This window comes from Mustelus asterias, chromosome 8 (assembly GCF_964213995.1).
Source record: "Mustelus asterias chromosome 8, sMusAst1.hap1.1, whole genome shotgun sequence".
NCBI lineage: Eukaryota > Metazoa > Chordata > Chondrichthyes > Carcharhiniformes > Triakidae > Mustelus > Mustelus asterias.
Genome location: NC_135808.1, coordinates 36,906,038 through 36,923,229, shown reverse-complemented (window position 1 = coordinate 36,923,229; position 17,192 = coordinate 36,906,038). Strand labels below are relative to the sequence as shown.

Sequence of the window (17,192 nt, the reverse complement as noted above, 5' to 3'; positions counted from 1 at the left end):
CATTATTTCTTCAATCTGAGTATCAAAACACCGCCGACAATATTGACAATGTGATAATTCTTTCACAACGAGAATACAAGAAATAGGCTATCAATCCCTTCAAGGCTGCAACCCCCCCCCCCCCCCCCCCCCTCAACCATTCAATAAGTTTGTGGTTGATCTACACCGGCCTCAACTCCTTTTCTGTGCCATTTAGGGGGAGCCGATGAACTAGTGGTATTATCATCAAACTATTGATCCAGAAACTCAGCTGAGTATTCTAGGGACCTGTGTTCGAATGCCGCCATGGCAGATGGTGGAATTTGAATTCACTAAAAAATATCTGGAATTATACATCTATCGATGACCATGAAACCATTGTCGATTGTCAGAAAAATCCATCTGGTTCACTAATGTCCTTTTGGGAAGGAAATCTGCTGTCTTTACCTGGTGTGACTTACATGTGACTCCAGTGCCACAGCAATGTGGTTGACTCTCAACTGCCCTCTTAAATGGCCTATCAAGCCATTCAGTTCAAGAGCAACTAGAGATTTTACCACCTCGCCCGCCCTGGAATCGGGCCAGGCGAGGCTTGCAGAATGGAATTCTCCATTGGTCTCAGGTGGGATTTTATGAGCCATGCCCAAGCACAGTCGGAAAATACTGTGTCACACACTGACTCTCAATCACATTCTCCATCACACAGACCCTTTCGGACACACACTCTCACACATGCTCTCATACTCAATGACACTCTCATGCAGACACACAGGACTGATTTTACCAGCACGGCATTCCCTGTTGGCCTCGGGTGCAATGTTACAAGCCCCGGACGGTCATACCGGTAACATCAGGGACACACACACACGCACGCACGCGCACACACACACTTACTTTATCACTCAATTATATACTTACTTATACACACATTATCATGCATACACATTCTCTATCTCACATAGATCAATCTCTCTCTCACACACCCGCTCAATCTCTCACACAGTCACTTTCACACACTCACTCTCACACTTTTTCTTTCCCACTCAATTTCACACATTCTCAGACTCTCACATGTTCTCACACATTTTCACACCCTCTCACACAACACTCTCACTCACATACGCTCTCCAGCACACAGTTTCTCTCTCACACTCTCTCATACACACACTCTCACACAAACATTGTCTCTGACACCAACTCTCTCACTATCTCTTTCTCATGCACTCACTCACTCTCCTCTTAATCCCGCTCACTCTCTCTCTCTCAATAGTCACTTCCCCAGTCACAGATTTAATCTTTTATCCCATCTCTCTCCTGTGCATGTGCTGATCCCACCACTGCACTTCATCACTGCCTTTTGGGCATTTCTCTTCTGATCTGCTGTCAAACACATCCGAGGCTACACATCCCACACTGATGTTGTCAGTTTGAAAGGCTCTGAGGATGAAGACTGCTATTCCCACACTAGAAATCTCTGTCAAACATTTACCAGGGAAGGAGCAGTTATTTTTTTAAAAGAAGGTATCCTGTAATATCCACATTGATTCAAAAATGAATAGTCAGTGATGATGGATCAAGATTCCTATGAATGGCATTACATAATATCCACACTAATGTTCAAGCAGTCTGACTATCCTGTGAGGAATCAGGTGTGGAAATGCCCCTTATGCTGTGTGAGAAGATCCAGCTGAGAGACCTGTTTACTCGGTGCTTTGTGTTGAACTGTTTGACTGAAGCAAAACCAACCGGAAGAAAGGACCTACAAGTTGAGGTTTTCATTCCAGGATGGTGGAGTAACCTGGGTGATCCTGGAATGAGTGTGGAGGATGCTGGATGAGGAGGGGGGCTGGGTGGAAGGCCTGTCTCGGAGAATGGCACTGTATCAAAATTTAAAAAGAGAAACATAAAACAACCATCACCCCTCACATACTCTCCACATCCCATCCATGTCAAAGGATATCCCTCCATTTGGCCCCTCATACTCTCCATGCTAAGATATGCATCCAATCACCCATGGCTCCTCATACACTCTATGCCAATGTCAGCCTTCACCCACTGCCACTTTATAGCCTCTATGCCAATTTAGTGTCAACTCAAATCACCTCATGCCCATCATCCATTGCCCTTACATCACCCAAACTAATTCATCCACTATTTACTATGGGCAGACATCAGGACCCATGCTGAGATTAAATAAAATCAAGTTCCAAATGTCGCAAACATTCTTTTTTAAAACAACATTCATTCATTTAAAAACAACAATTACTGCATATAAATTGATCAATTACATTCTCCTTTATAATGACAAACATTTCACTCAGTTACACCGGCTATAAAAACAAGCACTAAAATTCAAAGGCCAATTCAAAGTCTATAACTACATGGAGCTGTCGATCAAGTTGTGAAATAGCAGGCACTCTGCTGTGATAATGGATAGTTGAGAAATCCGTTATGCAGAATTAATCTAGTCAATCTAAATTTGGGCCTCTCCCACGATGGACACTTATGTCAGACTCCTATTTATTGACTGCAGCTCAGCCTTCAGTATGATTATTCCAACAAAAGTGCTCTTCAAATTCTGTAGCCTTGGGCTCTGCTCCACTCTCTGCGACTGGTTCCTTGACTTCCCATAGAACACAGTCAGTAAGAATAGGTAATGTCACCTCCTCCACGATTATCGTCAACACCGGTGCCCTCCAAGGCTGTGTCTTCAGCCCCTTACTGGACTCCTTATACACTTATAACTGCGTGGCCAAATTCTGTTCCAACTCCATTTTCAAGTTTGCTGGTGAAAGCAGTGTGGTGGGTCGGATCTCAACAACGACAAGGTGGAGCACAGGAAAAAGATGGAGAATCTGGTGAAATGGTGCAATGACAGTAGTCTATCTCTCTCACTGTCGGTAAAAGGAAGGAGCTAGTCATCGACTTCTGGAAACATAGTGGAAGACATATCCCTGTCTATATCAACAGTGGTGCAGCGGAGATGGCCGAGAGCTTCAAGTTTCTAGGTGTTCAGACCACTAACAATCTGTCCTGGATTCTCCACATGATTGTATCATTAAGAAAGCTCACCTATGCCTCTAAATTCGCAGAAGGCTAAGGAAATTCAGCATTTCCACTACGACTCTTACCAATTTTTACAGATGCACCATAGAAAACATTCTATCCAGATGTATCACAGCATGGTATGACTCCTGCTCTGACCAAGACCGAAAGGAAACTACAAAGGGTTGTGAACGTAGCCCATTGCATCATGCAAACAAGTCTCTCATCCATTCAGTCTGCCTACAATTCCCACTGCCTCACAAAAACAGCCAGCATAATCAAGGACTCTGCGCACCCCTGAAATACTCTCTTCCACCTTCTTCCATCAGGGAAAAGATACAAAAAGTCTGAAAACACAAACCAACAGATTCAAGAAAATCTTCTTCCCTGCTATCATCAGACTTTTGAACGGTCATATCATATATTAACCTGATCTTTCTCATCACCTACCTGTAACTGCAACATTATATTCTGCACTCTATCCTTTTCCTTCGCCCCATGTACTCTATGAACAGTATGTTTTATCTATATAGCATGCAACAAACAATACTTTTCATTGTATTCCTGTACATATGACAACAACAAATAAAATCAAATCATTGTCTTCATGACAGAGAGACTCTCTGCCATGGCAAAAATCCAGACCAGAAAGATATTCCTCACACTCAAGAGGGAGGCAGCATAATGAAGTAGAGGAGGTAGTGTTGGAGGGCGGGATCCAAATTCCTTTCATTTCTTACCCATCCTTGTGACCTCTCCTCTGTCAGAGGTGTGTCCAGCAATAGATATCTCTGCACTGGGTTGCTGCTGGCCAGATGGTGCAGGCAGAATCTGCCTCACTTCACTCAAAGTTTCATTGTTTCTTGGCAGAAGCTGACAAAGAATCTCATTCTGCTACTGAAGAATCTCATTGTTTCTTTGCAGATTCTGGCTAACATCCATCTTTAATTCAGTCAAAGTTTGCTGAGGCAAGTTAGAAGTGGCCTGATAACTCACCGTATTTTAACCTGTTCCTGATGTAAGCATTCAAAAGTTTCAGATCATCTTCATTTTCTTCACCAGCAGCATGGGTCCTGATGTTGTCCGTGTGCTCGAGGAGAGGGCAGAGCTTCTGCTCCCACAGCTTCAGGTTCATTACCACTGGAAGGTTCTGAACACCCTCCCTTCACCACAGCAGCCAGAACATCACAGGCCTTCTCCTTCACACAAACCACAACATTTAACTTTAACTCATCAACACGACCCTCCAAATCAGACATCTTACCTTCCAAATCAGACATCTTACCCTTCTGACGCTCCTCTCCCTCCTCCACTGCAGCTGCCATGCCACATTGCTGTGAAGTATTCACCTCCATCCTTTCCTCATCGGCCCTTTCAGGAATCTCAGATGCTGCTGCCAACTCTCCTCCATCACCCTCTGATGTGACCATGGACACCTGTGTATCTGTCAGAGGAAGAAAATCACAATTATTATCTTTTGTCACGTTAATTAACTCTCCTCCTGATGGTTTAGACACTCAGCTGCTGACATCACATTCACTCAATCCCACTGGCTAACTAATAGAAGGCAGTGCATTGGGATAAGAGGGGCTAACTAACTAATGGAGTGTAACAGGGAGCAGTACTAGGACCACAATTATTTACAATATATATCGACTTGGATGAGGGAAGTGAATGTAATATTGCCAAGTTTGCAAATGACACAACAATAGATGGGAAGGCAAGTGGTGAGGATGATACTGAGGGTGCAATTGTACCATCGCATTGCCCCTATTTTCGGGTGCGAAAATTTGATAAACTCAGGCATGAGGTGAATAGTGCAATCTGCACCCACTTCCACGCTGGTTCACACTTTACCAAGGCCCGAAAATGGCCACGATCAGGAACCCGCCCAAATGGGCACGACTTCAATTTAAATAAATCTCCATGTATTTCAATCCACTTAACAAGCTGCATGCCTCACTTTACCAGCAAGCCTGCCTTTGCCACCACGTTTGCCCAATCTGGAATCGGCCTGGAACAGGCATGCTGGATAGAAGTCCAATTCGGGCACTCCATCAGTGAGGGTTCATGAGGAGGTAAAAGTGCCTACTGTTGGACAGCTCCATGCTGCTCACGGAGGGTCCATTCATGTCATGTTCTGAATTGGGTTGGGAAGGGTTCTGCAAGTGTGTGTGTGGAGTCAGGGGGGTGGGGCAGGGGTGTGGGGTGCTGTTGCTCAGCAGGGTGTCAGATGTCCAATTTGCAGCATGGGCCCGGGTCTCAGCACCGACTTGGGGTTGCTGCTGGGTCCTAGTGCACTCATCACTCATCCAGCTGAAGGATGTGCTCAAAGCCCTTTGAATTTGCACTGCTGCAGCCGTAGAATGTTTCAAACAGCAGTGTCTGTGCTCACTATTGCATGAGTTCTGAATGTGTGTTATAGGGGGGAGGATGGGGAGGCTGTGTTTTGAGGAGGACTGTGGGTGAGGACTGAGGGGCTGTGTTGGTGGAGGGTCTGTGGGTGGGGAATGGGGAGGCTGTGTTGGTGGGGAGCCTGTGGGTGGGGAATGGGGGGGGGGCTGTGGATGGGGAATGGTGGGGGGGGGGCTGTGTTGCTGAGTGGCGTGTGGGTTGGGGGGGGAAATGGCCAGTATGGGCAGTGTGTGTTGCTGGGCTAGGGGCAAGCAGCATTCCTTAACCTCTCCTTGTGTTTCTCCCCTTCTCCAAACCCCACCCTGCCACCCCCTCAGCTTGACGAGGTGGCTTTTGCGATCCAACCGATTGATCTTGCTGTTACTTTGGTTGCTGCTGGAGCTGAGAAGGAGACACAGGAGTATGAGTTGTGGGCAGGCCTTACCACTTGCAGGAGCAGAGGGAGATGGACACCGGAGGCAGGGAGTGGCTGCCATTCGCCCAGAGTGGTGGGGGGGGGGGGGGCAGAGTTGGGGGGGTGCGCAAGAGAAGGAGGGAGTGGAAGCCCCGGCAGTTCTTCACACGAGTATCTGTTCAACAAATGTCGGACACCATGTGCTGCCGATGGCTCTGCCTCCGGAAGGAGACAGTGCAACACCTGTGCCACTTGTTGCAGGACCTGGCATCTCAGGCGGCGGGGGGAGTGCGGGGGTGGGGGGGGGGGCGGAGGGGAGTGTTACCCACTCTCGTTGGCTGTCAAATTGACGGCCGCTCTGAACTTTTATGCCACTGGCTCCTTCATGACCCCCAGCGGAGAAGTATGTGGTATTTCACAGTCAGCTGTCCACACCTGTGCAAAGGAGCTTACGGATGCCCTATATGCCCGGGCTGGCCAGTATATAGAATTTGACTGGATCGGGCCCAGCAGGAAGCCCGGGCTGCAGGATTCGCAGCAATTGCGGGGATGCCTAATGTGCAGGGGGCTATAGACTGCACCCATGTCACTCTCAAGGCCCCGCTTCAGAATCCACTAAGATTCATCAATAAAAAGGGACACCCTGGCAGCACGCATGACGATTTTATTCTGAGGAGCTACACAAGAGCAGGGATGTACTTCTGAGGCTGTATAAGGCTCTGGTCAGACCCCATTTGGAGTATTGTGAGCAGTTTTGGGCCCTGTATCTCAGGAAGGATATGCTGGCCTTGGAAAGGGTCCAGAAGAGGTTCACAAGAATGACCCCTGGAATGAAGAGCTTGTCATATGAGGAATGGTTGAAGACTCGGTCTGTTCTCGTTGGAGGATGAAGGGGGATCTTATTGAAACTTACAGGATACTGCGATGCCTGGATAGAGTTGACGTGGAGAGGATGTTTCCACTAGTAGGAAAAACTTGAACCAGAAGGTACAACCTCAGGCTAAAGGGACGATCCTTTAAAACAGAGATGAGGAGGAATTTCTTCAGCCAGAGAGAGGTGAATCTGTGAAACTGTTTGCTGCAGAAGGCTGTGAAGGTCAGGTCATTGAGCGTATTTAAGATAGCGCTAGATAGGTTCTTGAAAAGGCAGGAGAATGGGGATGAGAAAAATATCAACCATGATTGAATGGCGGAGCAGACTCAAGGGGCCGAGTGGCCTAACTCTGCTCCTAAGTCTTATGGTCTTATGGTTTCAGACATATCAGAAGCCTTTGAGGGGGAGCCCAGGCCACAGGGATGGCTAGTGGGTGACATGGGTACCAGCTTCGGACTTGGCTGATGACACCTGTGCGGAGGCCTGTGACTGAGGCAGAGACCTGGTATAATGAGGCCTACATTGCCACCCACTCTATTTTGGAGAGGTGCATAGGGCTCCTCAAAATGCAGTTCACTGGACCACTCTGGCAGGGCCCAACAATACAGCCCCCTGATTACTTCCCACATTGTGCCCTTCACAACCTGGTGCAGCAGAGAGGCCTTTTGGAGGAGGAGGAGGACATGGAGGTTGACCAGCCGGGCATCACTGGGGAGGAGACTGCTCAGCAGGAGGAGGAGGGAGAGGAGGAGGACCACGCTGAGCAACACTACCCAGGCACTGGAGGGCTGGCAGCAAGAATGGAGCATGCAAGGGTGGTGAGGGAGGCCCTGATCACCAGGTGCTTCGCTTACTAGGGGCCTGTATTTGTGCACATAGGTTCCATTGCCCCCCTCCCCAAAGTCCTATGCAACATTGTAATACCAGATTACCATAACAGCCTGGGTACGCCATGTTAGCGAGTTTCTTTGGCAGGCAAGAGCATGATGGCAGCTCGCTAAGGACCATTATGATGATGCCCTGGTGCAAACTAGTCTGACTCCTACCTGAGCTCCGCATGTACGCTGGCACCTAGGCCCATGTCTGTGTAGTGGATGAGGGATCAGTGAACCCCCATACAGGGCCCTGAGGTGGGTGGGGTGGGGGAGGGGATGAAATTGCTCATGGGTTGTGGGGAACCAATGTTTTCATTTTCTAAGTGACACAGCATTGAGAGGCGTCCCCAACTGACATTAACGTGAAGGATCCCTCTGGTGACCGTCAAGGGAAGAGGATTCCTGTTCGAGGCAAATCTGAGACAAATTAGTCACAGATGGTTGGTGAACAAACATTCATTGATCACAATAAAAGTGTCTAAATAATAAGTTCTAAGATAAAAACATGTGAACGGAAAATGTTCAGGTGCTTAAAAATCTATCTAACTAGTGCAGCCCTTCACCCGTGCCTTCTTAGTGCAACTACAATTTCCTAAGTTTACGTGGCCCACCAGTATGTCTTCATGGCTCCCCAGAATGTACATTGGAGGTGGAGGAGGCCAGCTGCCTACAACGCCCTGTGTCCTGTGATGCGCTTGGCAGGCGTCCTCTGGAGGCCCTGGACCTTGAAGGGCCTGGTCGGCTTCCTGGTGTCTGGGACGTATCCATGACACCCTCTTTATTCCGCTGCCCGAGGTGCCCTGGTGTCAGGAAGGGGGGAGTCAGAAGGTGTAGTCACAGCCACAGTCTCCTGGCTGGAAGGCCCTGGCATGGGCTCGAGCCCTTCCTCCTGCCTTGGGGTTCCTGTGGGTCCCTGGGTCACTCCATGGGACGGCTTCTGCAGTGAGCTCCAGAAGATCTAGCGTCACTTAGCCCCGTCAGTCCTGGAGGACCACCTGCATCCTATCCATGGTGGTTGAGCCCTCTGCCATGGCCACCTGAGTCCTGTCAATGGCCACAGCAAGTGCCTTCTGAGACTGGGCAAGGCTCTGCAACCCCTCAGCCATGGCCCTCTGTGACTGGGCCACATTCTCAAGAGCTGCTGCCATAGCCCGCTGTGTCTCAGCACTGATTCACTAGGTTTCGTGCAAGAGCTTGAGCCTCTCAGCCATGGACCGCAGAATCTCAAGAAGCTTGTTGAGTCCCTCAGCTGTGGCCTGCTGTGACTCGGCCATCGCTTGGAGCCTGCCACTCATGTTGAGGATTCCCTGCTCCAGGCTTTCTACCGCGATGCCGTCCTTGCAGTGTTGGCCTGGGAACCACGGAAGACAGGCAACAGCTGGTCCACCTGAAAGCTTTGGGAGTCCTCCTAACAGCCTCGCAGTCAGTCCAGTGTAGCCATCAGCTCCTCCTGCATTCCCTGGCTCTGCTGCTGCATCTCCAGCAGCTGAGGGAGAGGTGATCTCAGAGGCCCAGCATGTGGCCTGGGGCCAGCTGAGTTCTCGCCTCTGGCAGGGTCCCACGTGTCAGAGACCATGGATGTTCCCTCCTCCACCCAATGTACATGAACAGATACGTCATGTTCACCAGAGAGTGACCCAGAAGCCTCACCTCTTGCTGGACCCGCCGATGTGAGAATATCTGGGATGGTGAGTTGTGAGGTCGAAACTGATGCCAGTTCGGAGGTCCCTTCACCCATATCCTCCGAGGACTCGTCTGAGGTGTCCGGGGCACGATGGGCAGGAGCCGCAGTGGGGGCCGCAATGCCAGATGGCCCCGGGACGTCCATATCTGTTCCTGAAACAAAGGACACAAGGTTAAGTGCAAGAGAGGGGGAGGAATCTGGGATGCAAAAAACTTGATTCACATTTCTCCATTGAACATAGAACAAAGCACAACGATTACCTCAACGGAACAGGCCCTTCGGCCCCCCAAACATGCAGCAACCATGCTGCCCATCTGAATTGTAACCTCCTCCCCTTCGGGGGACCATATCCCTCTATTCCCATCCTATTCATGGATCTGTCAAGATGCCCCTTAAAAACCACGATTGTTTCTGCTTTCACGATTTCCCCCGGCAGCGAGTTCCAGGCACCCACCGCCCTCTGTGTAAATAAACATGTCTCCGACATGTCCTTTAAACATTGCCCCTTGCGCCATAAGCCCATGCCCCCTAGTAATTGCCTCAAATTGAGTGGAGGATCGACAGCTGCCCACTTCTTGACTCGAGCCTGGCCATGCTGTCACTGTGCCTTCACGACACACGACAGCGCAGAGTCGCTGAGCAGAAACTGATAGCCAAGTTCCGCACACATGAGGACAGCCTCAACCAGGATGTTGGGTTTATGTCACACTATCAGTAACCCGCACAGCTTGCCTCCTGGACTTGCAGAATCTCACTGGCTGTCCTGTCTGGAGACAATACACATCTCTTTAACCTGTGCTTAATGCTCCTTCCACTCACATTGTTTGTATCTTTAAGACCTGGTTGGCTGTAGAGATTCACATTCTAATCAGTATTCTGTAACTTGATTTTGTGTCTCTGTGCCCTGTTTGAGAGCAGATATCCACTCCATCTGACGAAGGAGCAGCGCTCCGAAAGCTAATGGCATTTGCTACCAAATAAACCTGTTGGACTTTAACCTGGTGTTGTTAAAACTCTTACTGTGATTATCCCAGTCCAACACCGGCATCTCCACATCAGAACAGAAGGAGCCATGAAAGAAATGATGGCGTGACTCCTGCAGAGTATCAGGGGGTGGCCCTCAGAGGGCAAGCACAGTGACACTCTTGGGGGGTAAAAGCAGGAGGTGTTTGGGGGTCAGGGGCTGGAAGCATGCAGGGTGCTCGGTGTAGGGGGAATCAGAGAATCCCTACAGTACAGAAGGAGGCCATTCAGCCCATCAAGTCTGTACCAACCACAATCCCACCCAGGCCCTATTCCCATAACCCCATGCATTTACCCTGCTAATCCCCCTGACACTAGGGTCAATTTAGCATGGCCAATCAACCTAACCCGCACATCTTTGGACTGTGGGAGGAAACCAGAGCACCCGGAGGAAATCCATGCAGACATGGGGAGAATGTGCAAACTCCACACAGACAGTGATCCGAGGCTGGAATTGAACCTGGGACCCTGGCACTGTGAGGCAGCAGTGCTAACCACTGTGTCACCGTGCCACACTAGATCTGGGGGTGATTTGAGCTAAGATGCTAGATGCGGTTAAGCACTCACCCTTGCTGCCCGGATGAGGTCATTGACTTTTTGCAGCACTACTTCCCTGTTCTGGGGGCCAGTGCCATGGCACTAATCGAGTCAGCAACTGCCTCCCAGGCCGCATTGCCATCAGCCCCCCTGGGTACTGCTGGGGGGAAGAGGGTGTCCCGCATCTCATCTGCAGCATCCAGCAACCTGCTGAGGTTGCCCTCTGTGAATCTGGGCACTGGCTTCTTGGACATTACTTCCTGTATTGCCTGCCTGTCTGTCCATCCTTAAGGTTTTTATAGAGCTGCCCCTGTTATGGCAGATCAGCTTCAGACAGTTTGGGGGGGCAGTCCAGCAAGTTAAATGCCGTTTGCTTGTCAGCACTGAGGGGAAGGCAAGTGAGCACTGGCAGGTGTGCTGAGGGGATCAGTGCCTCTATGATAATTGGGGGCAGGAGAGAGAGAGGGAAGTGTCATACAGCCATTGGAGTCGGAGGATGGGGGGTCTTGTGCAGGTGATTCCAGGTCGGTGGGGTGGCCGCTGCCACTCTGCCCGGTGGCCGCTGCTGCCACTCTGCCCGGCGACTGCCGCCGCCACTCTGTCTGCCGCCACTCTGCCTGCCACCACTGCGGGGGGGGGGGGGGGCCACCACTCTGTCTGTGGTCAGCAGGGGGCGCCGCCGCCACTCTGCCTGCGGTCGGCAGGGGGGCTGCCACCATTCTGCCTGCCGCCAGCGGGGTGGCCATCGCCACTCTGCCTGCCGCCACTCTGCCGACTGCCGCTGGGGGGGGGGTGCCGCCACTCTGCCTGCGATCGGCGAGGGGGCCACCGCCACTCTGCCTGCGGTTGGCGAGGGGGCCGCCGCCACTCTGACTGCGGTCGGCGGAGGGGCCACCGCCACTCTGCCTGTGGTCACCAGGGGGGCCTCTGCCACTCTGACTGCAGCCGGTGGTGGGTCCGCCGCCACTCTGACTGCGAGCGGTGGGGGTGGGTGCATGACTGGTCTGGGTGACATGGTGTGGGGGGGATAAGTAACATTGGGTGGTCCAGTGTACATGGGGGCCAGGGGGAGGCATTATCCGGCCCGGGAGGGATGTAGCAGGAGAGCAGCATTTCTTTTTTGTGCAGTTGGAGGCTCAGATCGATGCTGCAGGGTTTTGGGCGCATTAAGCCCTGTCCACAGGCTTCTGCAGCGAGAATCGGGCTCACTGATAATTTTGCAGGCAGAGTGCATATGGGGGTGGTGGCTAAAAACAGGCCCAGAAGATGGATCTGAAACTCTCCCAGTTCAAATCCGCCCAGCATTTCGACCAAAGATGGTAAAATAGCACCCAAAGAGTCTACGGAAAGACATAGGACAGGTTAAATGAATGGACAGGAACTTGGCAAATGGGATTTGATGTCCGAAAGTATTAAGTTTTGCACTTGGTTCGGAACAATAAAAGTGCAAAATATTATTTCAATGGAGAAAGACTGCAGAAAGCTGCAGCAGAGGAATTTGGGGGACCTTGTGCTTTCAATCATAAAATGCTAGCAATGCAAGTTTAGGAGGAAATAGGGAAGGTAAGTGGAATTTGGCCTTTATTTCAAAGGGAATGGAGTCCAAAAATTGGGATGTTTGCTAAAACTACACACGGCACTAGTTAGACCACAACTGCGAATAGTTTTGGTCCCCTTATCTAAGGAAAGTTATACTGACTTTGGAGACAGTCCAGAGAATATTCACTTGGTTGATCTTGGATATTTAGGGATTTTTCGTGAGGTTGTGTAGCTTGGGCCTGTACTCACTGGAGTTCTGAACAATGAGAGATGACCATATTGAGACATATTTGAACTTGACAGGGTAAATGCTGAGAAGTTGTGTCCCCTAGTGGGTGAGTCTAGGACTAGAGAGCATAATCTCAGAGTAAGGGGTTGCCCATTTATGAGAGATAAGGAGGAATTTCTCCCCTCTGAGGGAAGTCAGTCTATGGAATTCTTTATCGCAGAGGGCTGTAGAAGTTGGGTTGCTAAGTATGTTCAAGGCTGAGATAGACAGATTTTTTATCAGTAAGGGAATCAAGGGATGTGGAGATAAGGCAGTGAAGTGAAGTTGAGGATTATCACAGATTAGACATGATCTCGTTGAACAGTGGAGCAGACTCAATGGGCAATTGGTCTACTACTGCTCCTACTTCTTATGCTGTTATCCACCATTGATTATCGTGGGTTTGGAAGACCAAACAGCTTCCTGGTAAACTCCTTCTGTTCCATCAACTCATTGATGTACGGAACCCGCCCTCCAGCCACCGCGCGCTCTTAGGTGTTATGGGCCAGATTTACCTAAAGGAAGAAACGAAAATGAAAAATAAATTATGGTTCAGATTTTCCTGTCCTGTTTTGTGACACATTTTCAGAGTGCTGGAGACAACTTTCAACCTGCACCCAGGGAGACTTCTAATGAGAGATCGTTCTTATGACAAAGTCAGAGCCAACTCCAAAACGATTGCGTTTTCCAAAACCTCCTAAAATTTGTAAAGAAAACAACTTCTTGTGACCTTTCTGTATTTTCAAAAGTACAATTTGAAGCTTAAAAAATTAACACATATATATGTAATATTCAAATATTGCCCTCTTGTCCATCGTAGAAAACTTGTGCATAAGCAGCAGTTTCTATCCATATTGATGTCTTCTTTTGGTGATGTTTAGCGAACTGGTCAAAGGTTTAATTGACATTTTTGTAACAATTGTGGGAGAGGTTGGAGACAGACACTGCTGAGACAGATGGTACTTTGGAAGGGCAGCTCCCCTGTGTGAGCATTGGAGGGTAGACAACACAGATAACTCTCAGTGCAAGGGAAGCAGGTGAGCTGCAGTGTGAATGCGCTAATGTCTGCGGAGGTCTGATGACCGTGAAAATGATTTGTTGTACACATCATACATGAATGATTTCTCACCAGCATGAATGCATTGGCGTGTGGAGAGGATCGATGACTCAGGGAATGATTTGTCACATACAATGCGTGTGAATATGTTGGTGTGTGTGGAATATTTTATCCCCTCTCCTATGCATGTGTTGATCAGTCCTGGAAGACACTTTTCCCCTAGGTGAGTTGGAATTCCCAATTCTCTGCCCTTTGACACTCAATTCCCCACAATACTTCTGCAGCTGTAAATCTGGTTTAATCACCCCGTCACCTTATACACCCTTGTTCCCAAAATTACCTTTATTCCTTCCTGGTCAAAGACAGTATTTTTGCTCATCACTAATTTTTCTTTTGTAGATGGTAGTTATCCATTTTCTGGGTTGCATGGTAAGGGCTTCTCCTCTGCGTTGGTGTGATAGAAGATTGGAGGATTGGTACCAACTGACTCAAGAACAGCTTCTTCCCTGCTGCCATCGGATTTTGAATGGATCTACCTCACATCTAGTTGATCTTTCTCTGCACTCTCTCCTTTCGTTCTCTATGAATGGCATGCTTTGTCTGTATAGCGTGCAGGAAACAATACTTTTCACTGTATACTAATACATTTGACAATAAATCAAATCGAATCAAATTCAAAGAAAGCTTTCCTACAAAGAATTCCCGTGGTTGAATGCATTGATGTACAAGGAGGGTTGATAAATTCAAGAATGATTTGCCACACACCTTGCACATGAAGGGTTTCTCCCATGTGTGAAACCTCTGTTCCCTGAGGAGGTTGATGGATGTCACAAAACCTTCATCACAAACCTCACATTTGAATCATTTCCCCTCCATGTGGCTGCCCTTGTGCTAATGGTGGTTGTAGTAGATGCACTTTGTGTATTAGGAGATCCTATCAGCTCGTGGAGCCCTCCTCACATTGGAACACCTGTTAGAACAAGTCAGTGGCTCATGCGTCTCGATGAATGATTGAAGCCCGAACCACACTTGGAGCCCACTCACCCTCTTTCCCAGCCTCACCCTGACTGACCAACCTCAGCCAAATTTTCAGAAAGGTTGTTCTGATGGAAGGTTCCACGCCATTGACTAGTTTCACATCTGATTATATGTCAAAGTTCCCCGGTTCAGTTTTTTATCACTGGCAACTCCCATGATGATGATGGTGGGGGAATTAGCAATCCCACAACCAGCAGATCAGATGTAAGTTCTGCAGTCCTCCACATCTATTTGTGAATGGTGGTTAGCAATGAAACATCTAATTGGAGGAAGCTCTACAAAATATCCCCTTTCTTGATGATGGGGGAGTCCAGCATGCAAGTGCAAAAGACAAGGCTGAAACATGTGCAAACATCTTCAGCCAGAAGTGCTGAGTGGATGATTCAACTCGGCCTCCTCCAGATGTTCCCGACATCACCTTTCCTCCTCTACTGGAGGCTGATCCACAGCGTGCCAGTCTGCTATTTCCCTGTGTGGGGACCAGAAACAAGTCCTTTCTTTTTCTTCACTTGACTGTCACACACCCTCTATTTCCACAGGAACATTGGATAGTGACCAGGAGCAGATAATGTGGCTACTTTCTTTCCTCTTCATAGACCCCATCTTCCCAGGCACCATGAGGACAATAGAAATAACAGTTTGGTAGAGTGCAAAATGTGCTATCAATTCACTATGAGCTTCTGTTGTGCTTGCGAAAACCAATTTCACCCATAGAGTATGTGTTTAATATAAACAAAAAACTCAAAAGAAATGTTAATTCAATGGAGACTTTGAGATTTCTCCCCTTGTTTTCCAAAATTATTTGAAGAAAACACGCTGGGCAGGAAGTGCCAGAAGTGAAGGAAAATATTACTTCAGTGTAGCTGATTGAAGGGTTCTGGTTTATCCTGGGAAATTAGATACACTGCACTCACTCAGACTGCACATCCCAAATTCAGCTATCAGACACAGCACTGAGCAAAACTCTCAAATCCAAGCCCAGGCTTTTAGGAAAGGCCAAGGCTTTGAGCTAAAATCTTTAAAGACGATATTAAAAGACATTTCAATAAATGTGTCCCTGCCCCTCCCAGATAATTACACTTCACCTTCTCATATTCAGCAATGACCCATCAACAAAACTCAGCCTGTAAATCAGAAGGGAAATGCTTCCAATAAACACACTCAATATCCAACACACAGCTCCAAACAGCTCAATACAAAGCACCGAGTAAACAAGCTTCTCAACTGAACCTTCTCAAACAGTACAAGGTGCATTTCCACACCTGGTTCCACACAGAATAGTCAGACTGCCTGAACATTACTGTGGATATTATACAATGCAATTATTATAAATTCTGCTCCTTCACTCGGCGTCTCCTCACTTGGCTATCAGTCCCTACAGGAAGAGAAGCAGGATGAGGAGAGAATGGGCAGAGTGGGTGGACTCTCTGATTGACGTCTCACAGTCAATCCAAATATTTCTGGAGTCAGATGAGTTTCCTGAAGCTTGGGAAACTGACTGGTGAAACGGAGGCGACTTTGAGCATCAGATCAGGTGGGGATTTAAACTAGTCATTGTCCCATCTGAATAAGACCTCACTTATTGCAGCCGTTGTCTCAATTCTCTTGATTAACATTTGACAGAGATTTCTATTGTGCAAATAATTCTTCATTCTCAGAAGGTTTCAACTCACAACTTCAGCGTGGGATGTGTGGTAGTGAAGAGATAAGAGGAAGACCGACATCATCCAGGCAGTGATCACATGGAGTGGTGCAATCAACACATTCACAGGAGTGGAGCAGTGGCAGAAGGAAAAAAGATAAGATTGAGGAAGAGATTGAGTCTTTGCTTGTGGAATAACTCTATCTTGGTTGTGACTTTGAGTGTTGATTCCGTGCTCTGGCATTAATTGTGCTTGGAGTGACTTAGGGAGTGGCTGTGACTTGGAAATTGACTATAGGGTGACACTGAGAAAATAGAACAAGGTCAGAGTCGGGGAAAAGTTTATTTATTAGTCATATGTAGGCTTATATTAACTCTGCAATGAAGTTACTGTGAAAATCCCCTCGTCACCACACTCCTGTGGCAGGGGCTGCTAGTTAGAGCAAGAGTTCTTTTCTGACAACAAACAACCTTGTTTCTGATGAAAGGTATCTCAAGCTGAAACAATCTGTTTCTGCCCACAGATGCTGTTGGCCCTGCTGAGTATTTCCAGCATTGTTTGCAATGAATCTCGATTTTAACACATAGAAACACTACTGCCTCACAGCGCCAGGGTCCCAGATTCGACTCCTGTCTGTGTGGAGTTTGCACGTTCTCCCCGTGTCTGCGTGGGTTTCCTCCAGGTGTTCCGGTTTCCTCCCACATTCTGAAAGACGTGCTAGGTCGGTACATTGACCCGAACAGGCATCGGAATGTGGCGACTAGGCGAATTTCATAGTAAGCCTTACTTGTGACTAATAAATAAACTTTAAATATACTTTA

The 17,192-nt window shown here is 48.4% G+C and overlaps 2 protein-coding genes across 2 annotated transcripts in view; both read left to right on the top strand.

Moving 5' to 3' along the window:
• The window catches only part of LOC144497032 (uncharacterized), a 410,838-nt gene that overhangs the window by 158,836 nt on the left and 234,810 nt on the right, over positions 1-17,192 (top strand). The window lies entirely within an intron of this gene.
• The window catches only part of LOC144497010 (uncharacterized), a 163,250-nt gene that overhangs the window by 143,638 nt on the left and 2,420 nt on the right, over positions 1-17,192 (top strand). The window lies entirely within an intron of this gene.